We start from the raw sequence: 19,645 nt of genomic DNA on the forward strand, positions 1-19,645 counted from the left end.
TAGCAAAGAAAAATCACCCGAAGTTGAGAGCTGAGCCTCCAAGTTACAGCTCCGCAGCGGGCTAGGGGAGGCGGGAGGAAGAGCGCGGCAAAACGAAGTCCAGCCCAAGTTTGGAGGGTTGCGGGTACGGAAAGGCAGCTCCGGGGCCTCTAGGTGCCCGGGCAGCCTGGAGAGAGGGGGCAAGGGCGAGGGAGGCGGCGCAGGCCCGGGCTAGAGGGCACCCCCAAGGCCGAGCGGGGGGGGGGGGGTGCTGGGATCTGAGCGCCCTGACAAGCGATTGGGTCTGAATGAAACTGGGAGCACGGACTCGAGACTCCTAAGGGTTGCAAAGAGAGAGGCCAAGGAATAAAGAACGAGGAGTCAGACTCGGGGCACGTCCCAGCCCCCAGAGGGGAGCGCCGCGGCCCGGGGCGAGGAAGGCGCCGAGGCGTCCACCTCACCGAGCGGCCGCGGGCCAGAGGACAAAGCATGGGCAGTCCTGAGAGTTCCAGTCCCTGGGAACGTGCTCCCGGCGCCGCGGGAGGTCCTCGAGCCGGGTCCCAGGAATGGACACACCCCCTCCCACTCAAGAGCAACTGCTAAAGCAAAGAGGAATGGACAGAAAAATGTTTCTTACAGGGAGGGCACAACTATTCCTGTGCTGTTACCCGGGGAAAGAAAATGGGGAATGGAGAGAGAGCGACTGTCTCTCAGTAGCAGCAGGGAGACCACGGTGGTGGGGTGACCGCCCTGGGTCAAAGCCGTGTTGCTCAGGCGCCCAGAGCCAAGGCGCACGCCCTGGAGCCCGCAGGCCCCTCCGGCCTTTCTACAGACGTTCCCGGGAAATTAAAGACCTGTTGGAAATAAACCCCTGTCTCTTTAACGCACACACGCGCTCGCGCGCGCACACTCACACACACACACACACACACACACACACACACATACACACGCGCGCGCGCGCGCGTGCTGCCGCTGTCAAAAAGCGGGCTTCACTCTGGCGTGGGATACTTTCAGTTTTACGTAAAATGTACAGCAACAGCACCCCCTGCGATTGGAAAGTTTATTCAGAAACGTGTCTGCAAAGTCCCCCGGCGTCTCCCGCCTCCCAGCCTCCCCGCCTGCCTGCGCCACCCTGTAGCCTCAGCCGCCGCCGCCGCCGCCGAGACCGCGCAGCGATTCCAAATCGGGAAGGGCGGGGAGGAGGGGGGGAGAGGCAAATGGACTCAAGTCTAAAGGAGGCGCGGAGGGTGCAGGGTGGAGGCGGGTCGCTGCGGTCCGCGAGACTCTGAGCTGCAGGTGGACGTGTGTGAGTGTGTGTCTGCGGAACGAGGAGCCTTCCTTCCCTCTCCTCCAAGCAGCTCCACAACCCCTCGCGTCTTCTCTTTCCCCCTCCTCAGTCTAAGGGACGTCGTTTCCGTAAATTCACCCACCCGGCTGGGGGGTTTATTGCTTTAAGCTAAAGCCCCCGGCTTGCGAGTGTGCACCCACCTCCCTGCCGCGCCGGCAAGCGGCTGTTTATTCTCGTGTTGTCTTAGTAAAGTTTCAAACCTATTAGAAAATGACTGGCTTGCCTGGCTCCGCGAAGCGTCGGGCCCCACTAAGGAAGAAAGAAGGTTTTGACGCTCAACATTAGGAGAGATATGTGCTGAACTGGGTTTGCGTAAATGTATTTTGTTATTGTTTCTCTCCAGCTTGGGGGGGGGCATTCAAATCCTGTTTAAGAAGCAGGAAGATTCACTTGCAGTAAAGCTCTGTAGTGGGTGCGTTATACCATTTCCTCATGAGTTCTTCAGAGCAGGTCGGCATCTCCCACTACTGACTTTTCTCTTCTTCTTCCTCTTCTTCTTGTCCTTTCTCCTCCGCCTCCTCCTTCCCTACTCCTCCTCCTTTTTCCTCCTCCTCCTCCTCCTCTTCTTCTTCTTCATCTTCGTCTTTTTAAACTAGCTTTAGAGCAACCAAAAGAGTGTCATTGCACGGGAGGGTGTGTGTGTGTGTGGAGAATAATGGTTGGAGGGAAGGTGAGGAGAGGGAAGAATAAAGTGCAACTGGGAGGTCTTTGAAAAATAAATAAATAAATAAAATAAAAGCCTCTTCAGGTAACAATAGTGAGTCAGATTCTTTCGAAACCGAGTTTTTCAAATTTAAGTATTTCCCCCATCCATCCATAAAAGTCCATATATAGAGAAGGTATATAAATGGGCAAATGTGTGTTGTGGAAATATATATGTATGATTTATATATAATGGTGTGTATAAAGCTTTTCAGGGTTGGCTGTAGTGTAAAAAGTAATGACTTTATTACCTCTGAAAGGTTCTGTGGTTCACATTTAACAGTCTTCTGAATTACAATTCATTACACAATTGTGTGCTCTCTAAAACCGGCACCCTATCAGGGCCGCTATCTGTGGTTATTTCCAATAAATAACTGGCAACATTTTATTGATTTTCTTTTTTAAAAAAATCATAGGAAATTAAGCACTTACTTACAAGTAGGTCTGCTATGTTATTGCACTTGTTTCAGATTCCAGGGGGTTCCTTCCGAAACCACATCTTAAAACATACGTTAAAAACCCAGTTTTGCAGCTGCTTTCCCTGGGTGCCAATGGAGAGGTAAGCAGCGACGTTTCCACCATTAACATATATTTAATTTCACCACCATAAAATGCCCAGAGTGAAATAGGAACTGCCCTCCGCTCCCGCCCCTCCCCCAGCCTGATTTCACCCAGTCCAGAAAACCTGGGCTGTGTACTGGCATTTGATCCCTTTTCGTCGCGGACCCCCACTGCCGGTCCCTCGTGCTCGCCCCTAAGAATGATGCCCCCTCCCTCAATCCTGCTGGATGCTTGCTAAAGAGCTCAAAAGTGGGGGGAGGGGGAGGGTTTGTATGTGTCTTCAAAGAAAGAAAAATGTGTTGTTTTAAAAGGTTTAAAAAATATTACATAAGTATTGATTAACGATGCAGGTGCTTTTGTAGAGGGGTGAAAGGTCATTTTAAACGCGCACACTTGGATACACAATAAGTATATTTACCTTTCCCAAAGTGGCTTTTAGAAAGTAATAAATTATGACAACGTTAAAATTATTTTCTGGCTGTTCAGGTAATCATTTGGAGCTGTGGAACCTTTGCTAATTACGCTCCGTGGGCTCTTTCCCAAACCTTTGGTGACGACACTGAATGTAAACTCCAGGCCAACAGACGACCCCTCCTCTCCCCTCCTCCCCCTTTTTATCTTGCCCGCGGAGGAGACTCCCCAGGACTTCCTGCAGTATATATTCTGCCTCTGATCTCCGTACTTAATAGCCAAGTCCTGGTTTATGCTTTATAATGTGTTGACAAGTTTTCTAACAGACTTTCTGAAATAATGCACATATATTCACGTCGGTTAGAAACCCACCGTATTTTTAGAGTCGAGTAGATCTATACCCTAATGCAGTGAGAGAGTGTAAATCATAGAGGATTTCATAGTCCTTTCAGTAGTTTTCGGTATGAAGTATGAGCCGCGTGGCCTCCAGACGTAACCTTTTAGAAAAAAAGACAGTGCTTTTATTTTATGGTGTAAAGTGCTTTTAGCTCCAGGGCTCTGAACGTGAATGTGGTCAACAAACAGCTCCAAGAGGGAGACTTAATACAGTCCCAACCCTCGTGCGGAGGATCTCCTGGCGCGGGGGACTCGGGCTGAGCTGGAGAATGAAGGGTTAAAGGTCTGTCTCGATGGAAACTACAAGATTAAAATAAAATATTCACTGTCTGCCTTTAGGGGGAAACACCTTTATAGGCTTAAAGATAAATAAATGAATGACTGAAAGGTTAAAAAATTGTTAAATCAGTCCCACCTTACTTTTAACTTCATTCTTTCTTTTTCCTTTTTCCTTTTCTTTCTTCCTTTCTTCTCTTTTTCTTTCTCTCTCTCTCTCCTTCCTCCCCCCTTTCTCTTTCTTTCCTCCTCCTCCTCCTCCTCCTCCTTCTTCCTCTTCTTCTTCTTCTTCTTCTTCTTCTTCTTCTTCTTCTTCTTCTTCTTCTTCTTCTTCTCCTCCTCCTCCTCCTCCTCCTCCTCCTCCTCCTCCTCCTCCTCCTCCTCCTCCTCCTCCTCCTTCTCCTTCCCCTTCTCCTTCTTTTTTGGCCCAATAGCAGCTCAGAAAATAGAGAATGGGCAGTCATCTTCATAAAAATAAAACTTAGGTTTAGATTCTATACTTAACATAGGCTTTGCATTTAGGATTCTTGAATGCTAGGGTGTCCTTAAAACAAAGGAAAATTTAATTTAAAAAAAGGGGGGGGCTGTGTGTGAGAAAGGGGGTGGGCTTTATGTGGGCATCCTAAATGGAAAGGTGAAAGAAGGGTCACGGACCCCTCCTCTCCCCAGCCTCCCTCAGCCCCCACTTCTTTATAACATTTCTTCCCCCTCCACTGCCCCTGTGATCCAGAGCTGAGGACCTAAGGAGGCCCCTGGGGGGTGGTGTCTACACCTTATGCAAGGGTAGACATCCCCCAGGAGGTTCCTAGGGGAACAGTTAGTCTGGCATTTCTCCAGAGGCTCCGTGGGCCTTTAGCTGGCTGGTAGGCTGCTCCACCTACCTGGATGGTCCCATCTCAAAAAAGGAAAGAAAAGAAAGAAGGGAGGTAAGGAGGGAGAGAAGGAGGGAAGAAGTTAGGGAGGCAGTGAGGAAGGAAGGGAGAAAAGGAGGGGAAAAAAGAAGGAGAAAGCTGAATCTGCTCTAATTAAGTCTATACTTGCCTCTAGACTGGGCTGCTGTGTGCTGAGTCAATAATGTATGGGTAGGGGGAAGCAGTCTCACCATTTAAGTAAAAGGCCCCTTTGAAGACAAGAAGGAGTTCTGGTTAGAACACTGCTAGGTAAAATACTCAATTTAGTTCCCTAACATTGACATCAAAGACACATCAGTGTTGGGCAATAAATCCAGTCCAATGTACTGCATTAGAAACACACAAAACTCGCACACAGTAGGTGCTCAATAAATGGTTTTGGAGTGATTAAGTGAATAAATCCTATTACCATGTGAATGAAACCAACATGACCATTCAAATTCTACTAGTTTCCCCCAGAGCCAGTATGGTTTTGATCAGGCAACCCTATTATAAGAGCTACTTTTAGCCTAAAAGTGATTCCCACCAAGGATGGTGAGTTCAAAAAGATCATCCCAAATATTAGGGCAATTGAATAATTAAGAATACAATGCAAGATATTCCCATCATCTCCAGCAGCCTACATTATCAAACATCTTCCAAATAAACCAGTATCAGGAATCCAGTATCAAAAGATTCCTTTTTTTAGCACTGTTTTTTGGATCTGTACAAATCTGGTTTCCCAAAGGAGAGCACCTCTCAAGGAAAAATAGTCAGAACAATCAAAAATTTAAAAAAAGTATCTCAAACTTAATTCTCTGCCCCCCCTTTTATTCGTTTTCTTTTAACAAGGTAATAATTTTTTCAGGACATGTTTTTCACATCCAATCACAAAACAAGCCTCACCTATTTGCTTCTTTTGGCAGGGGGAGGGGTAAATAAAAGGAAAAGCAACATGATACACACACACACACACACACACACACACACACACATCTGGTCTGACATTTTGTACAGCAAGTTTCAGCCCAATGTGATTTAAAACAATGTGAGTTAAAAACCTCTTAAAATTTGGGTTTATAATGGAAACGCTGACAGACTCTTAATTATAGCAGCCCTGCCAGACACTGCTATAATGAAATAGTTGTGCTTTCATTACTATAGAGGCACTATAGTTAAGGGTCTGTCAGTGTTTCTATTATAAACCTCAAGTTTAAGAGGTTTATAACTTGGGCTATTTAAATGGCACTGGGTGGAATTCAAGTTATCAGTCCAGATGTGAAGTTGTTTTATAAAAGACAGAATAACTTAGCTGAGAAAGCTTTTGGAGAACTCTCTCTCCCTCTCCCTCTTACCCACCCCACTCCTTCCTCTTATCCTCCTTCTCTTCCTCATAGAACATCACAGAAATGATTTTTAGTGGTTTCAGATGGTCTTATTGCCAACTTCTAGCTGTGACTTCACTGTCTAAAAGGAAATTTTATAGGCAGTTAGTCCTTTATTTGGACAAGTTCTCTTTGCTGTTATTGTAAGTTTTTATTATTTTATTATCTTAGAAAATACATACATACATACGGGGGGGGAGGGAAAAGGAGGAAGAGAGAGATGGAGAGAAACAACTAAAATTCAGACTATATATCAAGGGATGTTGCAACCTCAGATACATATACAGATGTATATATTCTGTGTTACTTTCTGATAAAATGTACAAATTTACCAAAGAGAAATAAAGCACTTCAGATCTTCATTATCTAGTCTATCAACTATGTGGTAAAAATAAAAGAGGTATTAACATCTTATTTTAGAAAGTTGTGTCTTCCTGGTATCAATTGATTTGCTCAGAAAGTAGTGGTCAGCATTGAACTACCCAAGGACTACGTATACACATACACGAGATCTTTCTGTTTGTTCACAGATAAATGAAGGATGTACCTCAGATTATCTAGTGTGTCAGAGTTTTGCAGTATGTTCTATTAACCTGGTATACCACCAATATACTATGTAATTAATGTTTGTTAGTGAGGACGTGGCTGATTCTATCATAAGGAAAACAAGGATGGTGGGTGGTAACGGAGGTGATGGTGGCAGAGAGCATAGTGATGACCATGGGGTGAGAGACAGGGATAGTGGTGGTTTCTCTAGTTAACATGTCCATGAGAGCACAATAAAAATGAGACGAAGATGAAGGTAAAAAGCTCAAGCCCTTGCTTCTCCAATTCTTGTTGTTTTAACTGTTCCATGTAGAGCAGATGGTAGATGATTTCAAAGGAAGTTTTCAAATGCACGATGCCCTATGCCCCTCCCATACACACAGCAAGATGTGGCCGTGGCTGGGTGTTGTTGGTAGGCCCTAAGGTCACTGACTTCAGACAGAAGGACCCACCAAAAACTGTGCAGCCACCATGTCTGCATTCAGAAATCTTTTCACTTCAAGAAGAAGAGCAGTTCATTTTCCTCTATTCTCACTTACGGAAATCAGACCACCAAACCAGATCATCAGGTATCATTATAGCCTTGATAATTCTCACCTCACAATAGCTTTAGTTGGTCTCTTCTGGCATTAGTTAGGTAACAAAAGAGAAGTAGTCATCAAGACATGTCACCAAGCTCAAGTTCCTTCTCTGCCAGTTTCTCATAAACCCCGCAAATACCAAGCTCTACGACCACTCCAGATGTGTACCCACCCTTCCCACAGATCACTGAATAGCTGGGACTATTCTGGTCCCTTTTCCAGAAATTAAAACACCTTTTTTCCCTAATAGTTAATCATCAGTATTTGTTTTTCCTGCCAAATTCAGCAAAGGGAACTTTTCTGGTAGAAAACGCCTCTTCTTATTTCATCTTTCTTTGGCAGCCTGGTAGAGGATAAACAAATCTCTCTAGTCTCCCATTTCTGCTTGTATACAATTTGCCTGTTTTCTCTTTCTTTCTCTTAAAAAACATTCTTTGCACAAGATCAGTTATCTAAGCCTCCAGGTTCCTATAAAATGAAGAATCTTGTCCTAAGAATTGTTATTCTTTCTTTCTTTATGGAGCACTGCACCGAGACATGAGACATGGTCCCTGCTCCTGGATGCCTTTTATTTTTAAGGCACTAGGACGCACATACACAGGCACAAGCATATCCCATAAAGTTCGGGAGTCACACATGCCAAAGCCATACTGATACACACTATTATCCTTGCTCCGTGTAGCCCCGGTTTCACACTGCTGATTTGAATAGTTCTAAACCTTTAGCAAGGACCTGTCTGAGGGAACACCGCTCTGGTCACTTCTGACACAAGATTTTTACTTTCTAGAGAAAGAACTTGTTTTCCCAGAAATGAAAATGGTAAATGAGGAGGTCTGGTCATGAATATCTGTGATAATCTATTGTTTTCAATTTCTACAATGTTATAAAATAACTAGTTACTTTTGAGAAATGAGTTTTCTGTATTACATTTGTTTTGTAGGCAATATTATAGGCTATTTCTAGCATGCATTTGTGAATGTATCCTTTTTAAAATGACACTGTTTCACTTCCTTAACACAGAGTGGGCATTTAATACATTTCTTGAATCAAGGAATGAATCCCACAAATGCATTTTCAGATGCTGCTGCAGGTGAGAAAGATACAAGTATTTGTGACTGCTCACTAATAAATTAAATATGCATGCAGTGGAAAATTATATTATTTCACTTTTTAAATAGTTAAGAAGTATAGGCCATTTGCACTATCTAACTGACACATTATAAACTGCAACCCCATTTGTATCAGGTGGAAACAATTGCATGTCTCTCTGTGTATATTTCACATAATAACTTCTGTCATAAAAACCACCACCACTGCCTGACTCAGGTCCTGGGTTGTCAGGGCTTATAGGGCAGAGCCTCTGTCATTTTCATCATTCCCCCACACACACCTCAGCACAGAGTAGGACCTTAGGAAAATGTCTGGTACGTGAATAAAGACTTACAAAGTGGACCACTCAGATTTTCAGGAGCTTCAAAATCCTACCTACCCTGGATTGCAATGTCCTCTTCATTGTTCTCAGTTCTCAGATTTTGAAACACAATAAAATATTCAAACAGCTCAAATCCAAGTGCATTGTAACAGAGTAACTCTGAGAGATTAAGTCTGGAGCCTGATTCTTCACATACTACCTTCTTCAAATATCGAGGCCTGTTTTAGCTGGTTCTTACTTGAAGGAAGCAAGGCTCCTGGAGACTTGTATTGGCATCCACCCTCCTACCTATTCCAAACAGTGATTTCTGTGGCCTTGCTCAGGGAACAAGGGAAATATCACATGTGCTCTTCCCATAAGATGGAAAAAGAATCATGACCCTCTCCTCAAAAGATTGAATCTTGAACTCCAAGCTTAATTAGTAGAACACAAGATTAGTGGATTTTCAAAACAACCTCCATTTGGGACTGTAAACATGAGCGGGGAAAGCATACATATTAATTATTTGAATATTAAGCATTTAAAGGAGTTTTGCTAAAATTACTGATCTTTTGCCTGTGCTGATTTAAAGATTCTAGAAGATTTAAATATGCTCATTTTAAAACATGTTTTAGAGGAAGTCAACTCTTCTTTATGAGAACCTGCAAACTTCAACTTTTTTTCTTTTATTTTAGCATAAATAAATCACACTGAAAAGCAGCTGCAAACCAAAAAGGGACTACTCTTTAAAAAAAAATCGATAAAACTTTAGTTCTACTAACATCTTTAGAATTCCAAGCTGGATTGTTTTATTTCCACCGGTCTTCACATTTAAGGGTTTCAATCTCTTTAAAACTAATGCGACAAAAAGAAAAATTTTAAGCTGAGTCCAGGCTTGTGTTTTTAGCTAATTTACCCTCAGTACGACATCTTGCTTGTAGAAACATTCAAAGTTAATATACTTCTGACAATACTAAGAGGTTGTGATTCATTACTTCCAATTTTTAAATATTCTAGAAGGAAGACACTTTTCACTATGGGACCCGAAAGGAGCAAAAGAGGCCTGATTTCAGGTGGTATCTTTTCTTCCTTTTTTAGGGACAAAGGATTGACCAGCAGCAAGTAAATAAATTTGAATCCTGAGGTATATATATATATATATTTTTTCAACATAATACCAAATGCCTAAATATTGTGGATATACCAGCCCTGAAATAATAAGACGATGGCAGTAATTATTTTAATGAGAATTTCCTCAGCCAGAATAACAAACAGATACATCGCCTAATGTTGCGTTGAAAGGTGGAACCTAAGTACAATACTGCTGTGGGGACTACTGTGTGTTAAGAGAATCCTTCCATTGGCATTTTGGGCATTTATGTCACCACATATTATTGATAGCACATATTACTTTTACTATATGGTGTCTTTATTTTCTAAAGTCTAATTGCAGGAGAAATCATTTTCATCCCCTAGATTTCGATAGACACTTCCACAGGAAAGGACGGGCTCCTGAGAAGGCTGTGTGTTGTGGAGTCCCACCATCACTAAGGAGGTTTGCTGATGGCTGCGCTAACAGTTCTCTCGGAGTCCTGTCCAGAGGCGAGGAAATTAAGTACAATAGACTTGTGATAAAATCAGGATAAGGTCCTCATGAAGATACACAGAAAGGGAACGACTTGGAATTCAAGTCTCAGCCCCCATATTCCTGTGTTCAGGTATTGCCAACTGAAGATTGCACAAAGCCTCTCACCGAACTAAAACCCCTAATCAAATATCACACGGACTGCACCTTGGTCCTGAGGTGGAGATAACATTAGATCTCTCTGGGTGTAATTTCAATGGTGATGCTTACTTTGGCAGAATGCTTTTCAGAGGTGAACAGAGTAACAGAAATCTGGCATCCTGAACCAAATACACCTGAGTGGCCCATGTACCACTTCCACAAGGGCTGTGAGAAAAGGTGTATCAAAGGTAGCCTTGGAACTCAGAGCCAATAAAAATGAAACTATTCTCTTCTGAGACCTAATTAACTTTTATATCCAAAGCTATCCTGCGCATTTGTTCGTTGCTTATGACCAGGACGAAAAAAATATATGTGGCATGGAACCAGGCTTTGAAATGATCTATTGGGTGGCTTTTCTGTGTCTGTAAGGAATTTTCTGTTCTTTAGAGGTATTCATTCAATGAATAAGTAAGTCTATGCTAATTTTTTTTCTCAAGATGTTAAGTATTTTCCTATATCTATTTTCAAGGAATCGGGGACTTAGTCCAATAACTTCCAAAATATTCCCTTCAAATCCTAAAACAAAACCACAACAAAAATGTTCCAGAAACAAATTTTATGCTACAGGCTTTGCAAGGATTAGTCTCCTATTAGAGTCACTGTTCCTATATGATCCTTTTTCATGTTTTAAAGGAGGATATATATTTTTCTGTTACCTTTCCTGACTGTAAAGCAATCACAGGAACCTGCAGGAGGCACCATAAATATGCAAATTTCTGAGAGATAACTGTTTTCAGTGGCTATGCCTCCAAGTAGTCCGGGAAACAGGAGGCTGGAGCTGCCTACTTCCAAGTAATTCGTATGTTGGTAGTGCCCCCTGCTGCAATCACCGGTTGGCCAAGAAAGGGAGAATAAAATGCAGAAGCATTTAGATCTGTTTAATATGTGAAATAAATGCCCACCACCCCCACTCCAGAAACAGCCATACCCACGTTCAGAGTTCCTTCTGCCAGTCACAAAGACACTTTAAACACTGTCCTTGGCCTAAAATTGGGAAGATTTGCTTTTATCTCAAAATCTTTAAATATGCAGGTTACATAGGAATAGGTTTTCTTTCTCAAAAAGCACGCCACACCAAGATCTGCAACTGCGTTTTTTAGAGAATGAAATATTGTAAGAATTTTCTAGAGGTTACCTAATGATAATAAATTCTGAATGAGAAGAATATCATGCTACCCACTAGGAGGTTAGAGTAGGAAGGGAAAAGTTAAAGTGTAAACAGTGTGTAGAGCTATTATTCAGTTTTAAATGGCTTTTTTTTATTGAAGGAAAATTTTGTAGGCCGTTAGCTCATAGCGTGGACTGGACATTTTGATATTCAAAAATAAAATGAAAGAAAAGAAATAAAAGAAACAACCAAGTTAGGAACATTGGAAAACTGATTGCCGTAGCTCTACTGTCACTGTTACAGATTTTCATATTAAGATTTTGGGGGGGGGTTGATAGAGCAGAGTAACACGATACAATTCAGACCTGTGCCGGTCTATTGACTACATAATATGCATTTTTAAATTGCCTGAATATATATTCACATGACAGAATCTAATGGGTTTAGGAGGAGCCCTCGCTCTTGATCAAATCATAAAAACTGTTATAAACTTGTCTATCACATCAGGTCACACACACTTCTTTTAGAACTGTTTTTGGGGGCGCCTGGGTGGCACAGCGGTTGGGCGCCTGCCTTCGGCTCAGGGCATGATCCCGGCGTGATGGGATCGAGCCCCACATCAGGCTCCTCCGCTGTGGGCCTGCTTCTTCCTCTCCCACTCCACCTGCTGTGTTCCCTCTCTCACTGGCTGTCTCTATCTCTGTCAAATAAATAAATAAAATCTTAAAAAAAAAAAAGAACTGTTTTTGTCTTCTTTAAATACTAGAGTCAGAATACATAAAGGAAATTAAACCTAAAAAAAAAAAAAAAAGCAACCCTCACTTACGTATTAGAATCTCTAGCTAGAGCCAAGGCAAGCCTTGATGACACAGATACTTCGGCTGTTGGACACTCCCCAGCCTTCCCCAATACCCCAAAGTCCTCCACCCCCAAGCTTTGCTATTTTTTACCATCAGTTTCAGACCTGTGGGCTCTCTCCCAGTGTAAACATCTTACAGTGGCTATGTACTGGAGTTTGAATTTCACCTTAGCTTCGCACTTCATTTCCATATTCAGATCTTCACAGTTAGAGCACAGTAAAGGACTGAGGAAATTACCTATATAATTTTAGCAATGAGTCTGCCTTTATCTGCATCGTCCAGGAATCTTGTATCCTGTCTGTGGAGCCCTGACCTGAGAGCCTGGGAGGAGAGAGAAGGAGAGGAACTGGTGGGTATTAGTTACTAGGCAGAACTAATTAGAAATAGATCTTGATATTAAAGGTATCCATCTTTTCCTTACTCAAAACTTAAACAAGCTCCCATTATTCTATATGAGAAGGAGAATTTTTAAGCCCCTGCTCTGGTCTTTATTGCTGCAGAAGGTGAACTGTGAAAAAAAGAAAACCAGTGCACAAAACAGCAGTTGGGCATCGAAGCTCCTCTTTACCAGAACCCCTGCCATATATGTTCTGTCACTCACCTTCTAGACACTCAGTACAACCATTCAATCTATTGAATCAAGAGACTGTTTGATCTTATCTGCATCTGTGAGCTGACTGTCAACCTACTTAGGCTGCATATTAAATCATCTATAGTAGCTGTATCAAGCTGGGATGATCTGTTAATTCTAAATTTATTAACCCTTGGAGTGCAGTCATCATGTTTAATCTAGTGTAGCCCGCATTTATTTTGCAAGACTAAATCCTTCTTTAAGATATGGCTGTGCTATAGGTTAAAAACTGCTAATGTGGGTTTCATTATGATAATTGGGGGGAGAGACTGTCTGAAAAATGCTAGTGCGGCTACCCTAACAGGCTATGCATGTCTGGTCCCAAGCACTCTCCTAGGCTGGGTTTTCCTGTGAGATGAAATGTTCTCCAGAAACAGTTCTGTCTCTAAAAAGAATGCAAAAGGAAAAAGAGGGTGGGGAAGAAGTGGGAGAGGAGGAAGGCCTCTGACAGATTTCCAGTGGTCCAAAGCCAGAAAGACTGATTTCCATGGTAGTGTCAACCCCTAATATAATGCCTGAGGAATAAATTTCCAAAGGCACACACCTGGTGGAAGAGGCTAACAAAATTCCTTAAGTGAGTCAAACTTCTTGATCAGTAAGGATCACCTATTTCTGGATTGAATGGCTTTTTTTTTTTTTCCCCACAAACACCCCCCTCCCAAAGAAGAATTCCAAGCAATTCAAAATATAAGGTAGTTCTGCTGAAAAGAGAGGAAAAAAATGTTCATTTAATATGTTAATCTGGTCTTCAGACAAAAAAAAAAAAAAAAAGAAAGAAAAGAAAAAAGATATCTCTCTCTTCTACTTGCCCATTACCGATGTTATCAACATATTCATAGCTTTTCTTTCAGACACAAACTGCTAGGCATGCTCCCTTTTTTGGTAACCACGTGCCTGATATCTCTCTAATGTAGCCTAATAACAATTTTAGCATTCAGATGAAGCGATTTCATTCTGTGACTGCCTTTTCTATTAGATTTGATTTTGAGAAGCCCCAGTGGGTGCCTTCGAGGCAGAGATCTATCTGTGAGGCTGCTACCGACTCAATAGCAGCCTGGGCTAACCTTGACCTTTCCCGAGACCCCGCTCCATCTGGTGCCAGCCTGCTTTCCACCCCCCCACCCCCGCCTTTCTTGCTTCATAGTCAACATTGATCAAGGCAGAACGGAGCGCCTCTTCTCCTGGAAGGGCTGGGCAGGCTCAGGAGGACAGCACATTTCAGTATATGGAAATGATCAAGCTTCTTATGCAATCATAAATCTACATAGGAGTCTTGTGATTTGATATTTCATTCACCTCTAAAGATTTTTTTTCTCCCTCCCAACAGGGATTTATAAGCTCTGTAAGAGCTCCCGGACAACGGCTTTCCCCAACACCTGGAAATTATCAAGCTTGCTGCTTGCTGAATGATGCTAACAGCTCTAATGCTGCAAATTCATTTTTAACAACTCACTGGCTTTTATCTAGGATTTGTGTGTGTGTGTGTGTGTGTGTGTGTGTGTGTGTGTGTGTGTGCGCGCGCGCGCGAGCCCGCGAGCCTTTCCTTAAGAAAAATCTGCCAAAAGCAGCGGACAGTTATCAAAGACACCAAAATCAAATCCGACTGGAATATCCTACATCTCCACACCCATCTCCGTTCTGTATTTGTAGATAGATAGATTCTTTTTCTCTCCGTGTATTCTGTCCCCTTTAACTGCTTAAGAGGGAAGAGATAAAGAGGAAAAGAAGAGACTGAGGGGAAAAGAGAGAGTAAAGAGAGAGATGGAAAGATGCCAAACAGAGAGATAACTGGATGTAACACTTGAATGGAGCTTGAAACCTACCTCTCCCCTCCCCAGGCCACATTCCTCCTTTCCCCAAAACCCACCCAAATGGCTCCTTCTCAAATCACCCACTACAGTACACACATGCCTCCTCTGCCTCACACTCTCTTTCTTTCCTCTTCTTCTGTCTGTTTCAGGGGCTGGGTGGTAAAGAGGCTGACTGAGGGGGAGTCACGTGGGCAGCCCGTGGGCAGCGGCGGCAGCAGCTCAAAAGAAATTGACTGACTGGCCGCTTGGGCGCATTTCAATATATGGAAATGACCAGAGGCTTCTGCAATAAATCAGCACTCAACACTTTGTCATTTTTCTAGTTCTGCTTCATTTTCCCATTCTCCTCTTCTTCTCACAGAAGCCTCATTTCTTGTATTTTATCCTCCTGCGTCTCTTCTCACCTCCAACCCTCCCCCACCCTCTCCAAATATTGGCGCATCCTCGCCAAACGCCACCCCCTACCCACTTTCTGTTCTCTGGCTCCCCTGTAATTGGAAACATCCGGTCGACGACGATTGTTTTCTTTCCCTTTAAATTTTTTTTTTTTTTTTTTTTTTTTTTTTTTTTTTTTTTTTTCCCTAACAACACCGGGCAGTGTTTGCTGTCGTGCCTCAGATTTTCTTCGACCACAGGCGCCCGGGATGCGCTCACTCAATCCTCAGGACCGGGACCTCAAGCCCCTTGTGATGAAGAAAAAAGAAAGACACGGTCCTCATTTCACCTTTCCCCATCCCAGCGCCCGCTCCCACCCTCGAGGAGTTCCCTTAGCAAACTTAAAAGAATATCAGAAGCAACTTGTGCCATGAAATGCCCGGGATAGCGCTAGGGGGTAGCCAGAAGAAAAGGGAGGGATGCAGTGGGAATCTAAGCGGGTTTGCAGGTTACTGCTTTTCTTTTGCAGATCCTGTGGTGCCCTCCACCTAACCCTGCCCCTATGCCTCGGGTCTTTTTTGAACTAAAACTGCGCATCCCTGCAATCTGCAATTACTCTGCATGTTCCTCAGGAGCTCAACACAGCCTGAATTTCGCGGCGCTTACAAAAGCGAAATTAGCAAAACCCCATCACGGTGCCGGTTTTTGTGTTGTTTTGTTTTGTTTTTTAAGTTCCGTGCAGAAGCAACCATTACCTAGCTTCCTCCACCCCCTCTCGCGGCTCCTACTTGAGATTTCTAATCTTTCAACTTGGGACTCTCTCTTGTCGACTGGGCAGCCTCTCCTTTTTCTTTCGCTTGGATCTGGGAACAATAGGCATGTAAAGGGTCAGTGGGCATCACCCTATAAAGCTCAGAACCTAATTAATTTTATTAAAGGAGGATCTGTTTATGCAATATGACAGCCTGGGGGAATTAACCATTTGAGGACACAGACGCTGTTCAGACACCAGAGATTGCCTCTTCACATCATAAGCTTATCCTTCCTGCCCCATTTGATGCTGGGCGGCACCGTGATCCGGGTCTGGTTTTTTGTTTGACCTTGTGAAGAGCTTGTCTAAACCCGGGGGTCTGCACAATTCGAGGGACGCCCAGAAAATCCATATATTCCCATTGCCAGATGACAGTTGAAGTGTCCACCCATTCACAGTTAGCTGCAGTTGACAGCTCAAAAGATCTCACTATTGGGAATGTGGGGGGTGAACCTCTCACTGCGACCTAAAGTGGATATTTGGAAATATCCTATTTGGAAATCAAATCGTATGAAATCCAATATTCCTTCTCAACAGCAAAGGAAAATGTAACCGTTTTAAGTTGTTATTTTTTATTTTTTCCTTCCACTCTGGTAATTTGAAATACATTTTTAATAACCTCCTGGAAAAAAATTTAATAGTTCAGACATATTGTTCTTTGACTTAATATCCCTGTGTATTCCTTAATTGCCCAAACAAAGTTTATTTCATTTACAAAGGCTAACTTTATGTCTCCTGGGAATTCTAATGTCATAGTTGTTTTTTTTTAATCATCACCTTGGATTTTGTTCAACAGGGATCTAGAAATGTATAGCATATGTATAGAAATAGATATGATAAAATATTCAAGAGCTCTCTGAAGGAAAATGTGCTTGAAAATAACCCCCTCTTTTATGGAATTTGTTTTGATTTAGATCTATAGATAGTAAAAAGAATGAAAGAAACTGTGAATTACACTGAATATAAGATGTTTATCACTTTAATATTACACTTCCTAGCTTCCATATTACAGAGCTTTAGAATACTTCCAAACTTTCAGATTGAAGCTCTGCCTTATACGGTCTGAGGTTTGTCTGGAAAGACCTGCCAGCACATGCCAGCTAAAAATGAGTGTCAATTAATAATAATAAAAAAGATCCCTTATTCCTACACTCATGTAATTTAACAGGTTTGCAGAGGAACATAGGATGACAACAGTTGTGAGAACATTCCAATATATGCAGTTCTAACAGCTTTCATTCTAAGACGGCAAACCTTCCTAAAATAGAATGGCTTAACATTTCTTTTTTATATTAAAAGTCCAATCTACACTTCACATAAAATGTTTTTTTATCACAAAAATATTTGTCTCTAACAAAATGCACTTTTTGTTCTACCAAAAAAGCAAACATCTTGAAACAGATTCTCCCAGCTTTTTACAGCTCCCCATTGCAATTTTCTGTACTATTTTCAACTGCCCCCTCCCCCATATGAGATACTCTGAACACTGGAATAAAAATAATTACAATTGAAATACTGAACTAGAATGTCCTGTTTCCCCAATATTGCTAACAAATTCTCTAATTCTTAAACTGCTCTCTGTTGGAACTGGGCAAATTGGGTAACTTACACTGATATTTCTAACTGCAGTTTGTTGTTTTAAAAACATATTGTACTGATTAATAAAAATGTGAAATAATTTGAGTTACAAATTTTGAACTACAAATTGCCATCTGCTCAAATGGGGGAAAACCAAAAATTGTCGAATATATTTTCTCACCTCTTTTTTTCATGATAACATAAACAACATTCCTGAATAATTAAAAAAAGAAACTGACTACACTTAATGCATTTTTATAGTTCAACAACTGCTTGGTGAGTCCACCTTCTCAAACGTGCAATTATTTTTTTTCTTAATTACTTACATATGCTCTATCAGAAGATGCAGGTTCTAGTGCTTTTCCTGAATATTGTACAAATCTGTTTACCTCTGTCTATTAGATTATAAGCAAGCCCCTGGGTTGATGTGGTAAAGTAGACTGCAATGTGCAGTAACCCCAACTTGGTCATAGATGTCAACTATGTTGGGAGACCTGTGTGAACACTCACAGTATCCTCTGAGGATAGGAAGAAAATAAAACAAATTTCCATGAACCCAGACCTGGAGGAAAAAGGGGTAACCCATCAAATAGAGACATAGATACAAAAAAGTATGAGAAACAATTTAGCTTATTACTTGTGGGAAAGAAAGCTGGTGGGTAGATCTGTCATCCATGGCTATCGAAAGCAGTTGTTGAGGGCCTGGCAAACAGGATCCAATGGAATTTACTATTCCACCAGCAGAAACTGTGAAAAATCACCTAGGATGGACCGAGTTGTTGGCTTTCAAGCAAGGAAGAGGATAAGCAGGAATCATCAGGGCAAGGAGTCGAACAGGAGATCCAACACAGAGTTGAACGTACTGCTTTTTAAACCATATCCCAGGCTCAGACGTGACAAATAAGCACGTTGATTTTTAATCATCTTAAGAGTAAAGAATTCCAATTCTGTTCAGTTAATCATAGAATAATATGATCACTTTTTTTTCTTTCCTTTTGTTTTTTCTTTTCTTAAACCCTGACTGTTCTGGGGAAGGGGGTGGGAGGGGACGTGTCTCCTTTTATTGTAGAGAAACATTTGCCCCATGATCCAAAAGCCAAAACTTCCTAAGTTGTGTCTGTGTTTATCAGGCTGTGTCAGGCAGAGGGAAGAGTGGGCTGGATCTGTCCGGTTCCAGTGCAGGTAAAAGTCAAACTGTGAATCCCAAGGCCCTGGGAAGGATGTAGAAGTCGCTTTCATCATGCTGGAACAAGGTGGAAGGGAGTGAAGAACTTGCTCCAGATAACCCTCAACATCAGCTGCTTTCTCGCCCTTTCTACTCAAAGTGTGATTCCTGGAACATGGCAGCTGTTGCTTTTGTTTCGTTTTGCTTTTGCTTCCTAACCGATCTCTCTGATTTATAGAATATTGAATACTGTGTATGATGTGACATAGGCAGGCCTCTTATTTAGAGTCAGTGTAATACCAGGTCTGTTGTCTACCATACTCAGGCTCCTGTACCGAGTGTGGAGGGGACTGAAGGCAAATTAAGAAAAGAAAGAAAGAAAGAAAGAAAGAAAGAAAGAAAGAAAGAAAGAAAGAAAGAAAGAAAGAAAGAAAGAAAGAAAGAAAGAAAGAAAGAAAGAAAAAAGTTTCATATCCCCATGTCCTCAAGTCCTTCCCAGTCCAGGGGAGAAATTGACACACATCTGGCCACAAACCGAGTCAGACTAAGGATAGGAAATAAAGAAGAGATCAAGGAGGCACCCCAAAGCAGGGGATTTCTCAGCTCCTGGGGAAGGGTGAGCAGGGCTCTGGTGGGTGGGAAGACGTGGGAAGAGCGCTCAGGGAGGAAGGGCTGGCCTGAGCCAAGACTAGGCACGCAAACAGGAGCGGGGAGTTTGGGGCTGCAGTTCTCCTGGTGCAGCTAGAGCGCAGAGTGGAGTGGCCGTAAGATGTCTGGAGAGAGAGGTTGGGGAAGTTAGGCAGGGGCCTCGAGTGGCAGGCTTCACCATCTTGACCAAATTCCATAAGCAGTGGAAAACCATTTGAGGCTTTTGAGAAGGGTGGGAGGTGACATGCTCTTTGGAGAAATAAAACCTGGAGGCAATTTGGAGGATGGCTTGAAGCAAGTTGTTCTCTGCCATTGAACCTATTTTCCTGTTCGCCAATCTGCAGAAGAAGAAGTCCATATGCAAATGACGCAACTTGGATGGA

Source organism: Ursus americanus, chromosome 7, assembly GCF_024610735.1.
Source record: "Ursus americanus isolate L20-20 chromosome 7, mUrsAme1.1.p, whole genome shotgun sequence".
Classification (NCBI taxonomy): domain Eukaryota; kingdom Metazoa; phylum Chordata; class Mammalia; order Carnivora; family Ursidae; genus Ursus; species Ursus americanus.